The sequence below is a fragment of the Sceloporus undulatus genome, chromosome 4 (genome assembly GCF_019175285.1).
Source record: "Sceloporus undulatus isolate JIND9_A2432 ecotype Alabama chromosome 4, SceUnd_v1.1, whole genome shotgun sequence".
In the NCBI taxonomy this organism is placed as follows: Eukaryota; Metazoa; Chordata; class Lepidosauria; order Squamata; family Phrynosomatidae; genus Sceloporus; species Sceloporus undulatus.
In genome coordinates, this window is record NC_056525.1 from 42191104 (window position 1) to 42198056 (window position 6953).

Consider the following 6953-nt stretch of genomic DNA (forward strand, 5'->3'; position numbering starts at 1 on the left):
GCTAGCCTGTATTGGGAGTCGGGAAGATAGTCCATGGGTCATTATCTAAATACCAAAAAAGGTTTTATATACTTATTGTTCTGAGACAATAGACAAACACTACATTGATCAAGAACGTAAAGCAAGCATCCGGCTGCAACAAGACATGTAGCACTCAAAGCTTCTTTGCTGGCGAGATGCATGTAACTATGACACCATGGAATAGGTGACAACAGAAGCAGAAATGCATATGTTCCTCCCTTGGATGGAGAGCCAAAAATGACACCAGCAGAATAGGTGGCAACACAGGGGAAATGCATTGTTTCCCCCTGCCCCTTTGATGACAAACAAAAATAATATGTGCAGGGCTAGTTTGTGTTGCACACAAAATATTCACAGAGACTTCTTCCTGTCACCATTTTAATTTACAGTGGTGTTGCATGTGGCCAACAGAACGTGCATAAATGCAAATTGTAGGAATGCATAGAAGTGAAGACAATGGAATGTAAATCAAAAGTGCGAAAACTGCACCATTCACGTAACACACTATGTTGTAGACTTGACTTGGGAGGCAAACCAAATTGACTTTGTGCTTCATTCTGCCTAATGACAGGGTTACCCTTCTTCAGAAGTGTAACCTGCTTCCTCAACATACATGAGTATGCTTTTGCTAGTAGATGATATAATCCTCATCTTGAAAGGGAGGGTGTAATCAGCAAAGTGAAAGGGAACTGAAATGTAAAACTACAAACATTATCACCTTAATGTGGTAATTAAACAAACAGGTTTTGGGTGATAGCACATACATCTTTAGATCATTGAAAATGTAGGGCAAGGGACTGAATGCATATCTTTGGATCTATTACATTCTGTCCCACTCTCACACTTTACAGTAGCCTTCTGTATCCCACGGAATTCTTTATTCATGGATTTAAGCACCCATGGTTTGAAAATTTGTGTGTATATATATATATATATTATATATATATATATAATATATTCTTCCAAAAAGCAAAGCTTGATTTGACATTTTATAAGGGACACCATTTTACTTGCCACAGTATTTAAATGGACTTAACATCCATGGATGTTGGTATCTACAAGAAGTTCTGAATGAAACCCCACGGATACCAAGGTCTCACTGTATTAACATCTTTATAACCTGAGGCTTATATCACTCTGTACTGAAAACTGGGTTTATAGCCATAAAAATCATGCTAAAGGTGCTGCCACATTTCCCCCCATTTTTCCCACCTCATTTTTGTGCGCAAGAGACTAACACGGCTACTTCTTTGAAACCTAGCAGATGAAGGTGAATGATATTTATTTTTAGATAAAACCAAGAAGATAAAGTTAAACAGAATACGTCCTAGTTAAAATAAAATATTGCTTTGCATACTGATGGAAATCATACTGTATTTCTTCTTGTGATTCCTGGGTTTTGCCCTCAATTACTCTGAATTTTTTTCCCCTGTGACAATATGCCATCTGTGATGCTCTCAAAATATGTAAGTTGGCAAATAAGTTGGCAATATGTAAGATGGCAAAGAAACACAATTGTGCTGCTGTTATTACATGCTTCCCCTCTTCCTGTCTTCACAAAATTCCTGTTAAACTGCTTAAATCCTTAAGATTGTGATCCAAAGATTTGAACAGGTCTCCTTATTCCATTTAGTATCCTGTTACACACTGCTGGTTCTCTCAAATCAGTTTCTATCATACAAAATCATTGGAGCATCTAGATCAGATCACATAACACCATATAAAATCTCTTCATGCTACTGATTAGCTTTCGGGTGAGTACAAAGTGTTGTTATTACCTTTAAAGCCCTACATGACTTGGGCCCGAGTTACTTGAGGGAACGCCTCTCCCTACACAATCGTTCCCGCACTCTCAAACAACCGGAAGAACTTATTAGAGTTGTAACACCAGGTAACAACAATTCTCACAGGGCATTTACTGCGTAGCTCTAAATTAGGAATGCTTTGCGGAGGAGATCCATCTCATACCACTCTAGATGCCTTTAAAAGGCACTTAAGATGGATCTCGTCCGGCAGGCCTATCCACCCAATCTGCTATAAGAGAGTTAGAAATAGCCCACTCTATTGTAAAAATATTTATTTTAAATGATGTTATCTATGTATGTATTGATAGCGGTTTTACTGTTATTGGTATTTTTTATAGGATTTTAGTTTTTTTCTTTAAGTTGTTTCTATTGTTTGTAAATCCGCCTCAACTGCAGGAAGGCAGGAAATATAAATAAAATTATTATTATTATTATTTTATCAAGGCTAAAAAAGTGGTAGAAAACAATGGAAAATTAACGTGGTTTAATTTGCATAATTTTGAATGTAATATAATTGTTACTTGCATATTGTAACATTTGCATGAAACAAAGTAGACTACAGTATATGGGTTTGTGAAACGCATTATAGCATCCTAACACTGATGTATGACTCTCCAAGATTTCAGACAAGATCTGTCCTAGATCGCTTGGCATACCAGGGATTGACCTCGGACCTTCCAAAACTGTTGCTGTACCCCTGAGCCATAACGCAGGCACAAATTGCGCTGTTTCCTCCAGAAATTTCTTGACTTCAGCTGCTTCCTTTAGAAGAAAAGGAGGATTTTGTTCTGTAACTTTTAATCACTGCTCTGGAAACCATTGCAGATTTTTTGCAATCACTCAAAATCGTCTTCCTCCCCCCTGCCACTGTCAAAAAGCTGCTCCACAGCTGAAAAATTACATTTCAAAAGCAATCCCTCAAAGTAGTTAATTTTAAGTAAGTCCTTGCTTTTCCCAGTTCTCAAAAGGAATTAAAATAGTTACTTTAGGTCACTGTTCTATGAAACTGAATGCTGCTAGCCTGTGTACAAAACGGACTTTTCTCCAATCCACCTTGTCAGTGTCTTGGCACCGGCACAACACGAACACAGCACAAACAGCACTTGAACCACACATCATAAAATGAATGAAGCTGTTCCCTTTATCAAATTACAGTCATAAGTAACTTGTTATACCTTCATTATGCAAAGAGGAATTAATTAATTTCGAAACAACTGCCCCCCCCCCCCCCAACTCACTGCTACTCTTCAGCATACAGCATTTTTAGTTGGCCCTTGGGATCTTGTTTGGATCCTCACCTGCCTTTGATACTCCAGATTTATTTTTTCATAGTACAAGAGCGAATCTTTTCCTCATATTAGTATGTACTGTTTGTTGGCCAAAATGTCATACGATTTAATTATTCCTTGCCTCATTAATAGTTGTGTTATATATCTCCTTTTTTAAAAAAAAATTATTAAACATCTCTTCGTTAATGTTCCGGCTCAGCACCTATGCTCAGATGTAGCGCTTGAAAGAAAGATTCTTTCACCTGGAAAGTACTGGTCCTCCTAGTTGCTTTCTGGTCACATACTTCAGATGTTTCAAAATACTTAGTCACTTTAGATTCAATAACTGACTTTGATAGAGAAATACGGCCAGTGTATGGTAAATGACAATGGTCTAGAACATTGTTTAATTTAAGTATTGAAAATTAACTTTAATAAAGTGCTCCAATAAGTACTGTGACAGCTTTAGAGAAACAGCTTCAATACTAGTCTCAAGGAAGCGTGAGATATACTCAAGCAGCCTGGAGCCATGGAATAAAGCAAGCGACAGCTTTATGATAAATGGTCCGAAACCTAAATTACAACTGCACCAAATGAAACAATATGTCCAAATTATTTGGTGGGCTTTTTTTGTTGCAGAGACAGCTGGCAGGAATATAGCTGGCTGTCATCTTAGTCAACAACCTACAGTGACATCTAGTGGACCAACACCTTTCAAAGAAAACCAGACTCTGCTCAGAGGCGGCTGCAGGCTAAATTCTTGTCTAAACAACAGAGTGGAATATATCAACAAAAAACACAGCAAAATGTCATCAGGTTCCTCCAGGAATGAACAGGGAACAACATCAATGTTTGGAAAGTAGTACCACACTCTGTGGACTGCAGAAGGTGGCACGACTATGACTTTCTTTTAAGATCTAAATATTCATTTGTTGTGTTCTAAATCAACGAAATGTAAAACATTCAAAAGATTTTTCTCCCCACTGAGTGAAATAACAAGAAATCCTACACATTTTTTATTATATTTTATTTAAAAATGCAGAGGGTTTTTTCCCTGCAGTGTTTCACACAAATTCTTCCTTGGCACAAAGCCAGAACAACCTTTGCACCAAACTAAGAATTTTCCACAAGAAAAAAAAATGTGGGTTTTTTTTTGTTTGTTTGTTTGTTTTCAAGATGACGGTGATGTTGGTGAGAAGAAAACATTATTTTCACTCTTATTCGGGGGAAAACATCCTATGAGGGCTAACCGTGTTTGGATGGGACATGTCAATGTGCCAAGACAGTCTTTTTTTGTCAAGCCTGAGAAATTCAAGATATTCTGTACATCTCAACTTTTAGTTTTCAATTCAGATATCGCAGTAGTAAACGGCTGTTGCTATTTAAGCCACTATTATTATTTAGTAATAAATACCACCTGCCAATGACACTGCCTTGGCACAGTAAGGAGAATGCATGCTCCTGTGAGCCAAGAGGCCATGCTGATGGCAACAGTGCTCTATGTTGGGTGGTCCTATGAAGACCACACTTTTTCTGAAGAGCCAGACAAAGGGCTAAAACACACTGCAGAATAATCTGGTTTGAGACCATTTTAACTGCCCTGGGTCAGTGCTACAGAATCCCCCGGAAACTGTAGTTTATTGTGGCTCAGACCTTTCCAACACTGAAAGCTAAATGTCCTCCCCAAACTACTGTTCCCAGGATTCTCTAGCCTGAGCCAGGGCAGTTAAAGCGGTATCAAACTGGGTTTATTCTGCAGTGTGTTTTGAACCTAAATTGCCAAACAGCTACTGGGCAGCAGCAATAGTAAGGGAGGAGGTGACACTGGCAAGGTAAAAGTTGGTAGTACTCTGTTCAGAAGGGGCATGGTAAACCTCTTTGAATGCCTTTTACCTGAATACCCAGGATGACACATTTCAGAATGAAACAAGAGATACTGCAAAAAATGAAACCCCAGGTGGATGGCAATCAGTGAACTGCTGTGTACAACAGAGGACAGGTATGAGTAGCACTGGGCTAGGGTTGCCATAACCTGGCTGCACCCGTGTATTTCCTGATTTGGGCCCCGGCCCACCCGGCACAGGTGCAGCCCAAAACCGGGAGCCCCCTGGTTGCAGCCAAGTTGCTGCGGCCTGCAGGGCCTCGCTGCCCTCCTCCTCCACCTTGGGGAGGCGGGGAGGAAGAGGAGGACAGCGAGGCCTGCCTGGGGTGGAAGAGGCGCCTCCCCGCGTCCGGCACCACCCTCCTTCTGCCCCCACGCCCTCAGGCTTCGCACCTGCCTGCATGGAGGAGGCGAGAACGGACGGAGCCAGTGCCTCTTGCGCCGGGCGCGTGGGAGAGGGAGAAGAGGGGGCAGAAGGCGGGGAGAGTGGCGCGCCCGTGCAAGAGAGCGCTGGCTCCATCCGCCTTTGCCTCCCCGCCGGCCCGCCACTCACCCTCCTCCTCCTCCACCCCTCTTCTGCCAGGCAATGCGCCCCGCGTGGAGCAGGTGAAGCTGGAGGCGATTCGCCTCCTGCGCGCAGCGGCGCCCACCTCCTCCTCCGCCCCGTCCGCCCCAGCCCCCAGGCGAATGAGAGGGAGAAGGAGGAGGAGAGGTGGAGGAGGGGGAGGATGTGTGAGTAGTCCAGAGAGGCCTCAAGGTGGGTTTTTTTTGGGGGGGGTGCTTTTAATGCTAACAATCTCCTTACTTTGACAGTGATAGTGTAGTGGTGATGATGATGAATGAAGATGATATGGAGTGTCAGCTCGAGAGCATGCATGCACTGTTTCAGAAGCCGAAGAGTGTGACTTTCCAAAGTGCCTTTTCTATGTGGTTTGGTTCTGAGGCCTGGTCAATGTAAATTGCTGTGATTTTACAACCTCATGCGCAGTGACGAAAAACCAAAGTCCCTTGACACACACGCTAGAAGTAACACTTGGTGCAAGAACAGTGAAACCACTTGATATGTCAATAGTGCATAGCCATGTTAAAACCATGCTAAGTGTTAAACCCAAGGGGTTTGGTTTAGGAATAAGCCTCTGAGGCAAGAGGCCATGTTCATAAACCATGTGAAATGCCCAAAGTGCTGTCGTGTGTGTTTTGGAATGAGGTCGGGGTGTTTTGCAGAAGGGAAGTCCATTTCTGACATCGTCTAGAATAATGCCTAAATGTCTCCCATTTTGATCAGCCTAAGAAACAGGCATTTATTTAACATTTTTTTTTAAAAAAAATCAATTTTTTTCGCGTGTCCTCCTCCATTTTAAAAAAATGTGTCCTACATATAGAAAATTTGTCCTACATTTGTCCCGTTTGGAGGTCCTGACTTATGGCAACCCTAACTGTGGCTAATGGCCACAATGGACTTAAGCTGAAAGTTCAGCTCAGAGGTGAAAGTAAACTCTGAAGTTGCACAACACATCGAACATGAGATGTGAGAAGTAAAACCAAAGGTAGCTAGAAATAGTTTGTCATCTGCACTGCATAAGTAATGCAGGTTGGCACGGCTTTAACTGCCATGACTCAATGCAATGGATTCTGGATTTGTAGCTTTTTGAAATACTTAGCCTTTTCATCAAAGCGCTTTAGTGCCACAACAAAGTAAAACACAGGACTCCATAGCATTCACCACAGTAGTTAAAGTGGTGTCAAACTGCATTATTTCTGCAGTGCAGATCAGCCATAGTAAAACAAGAAATGGAACATATAAACATGAAATATGTGGGTTAAGCGAGCTAAAGTGGATAGGAATGCGATATCATCCAGTTTATGCTACAACTATGGAGAAAAGAAAAAAGAAATGAAAGATGCGTGCTGATGTCCAGAAGGAATTAATCACACACAAAACAAGATTCTTGTTATCATAGGCGACTGGAATGCAAA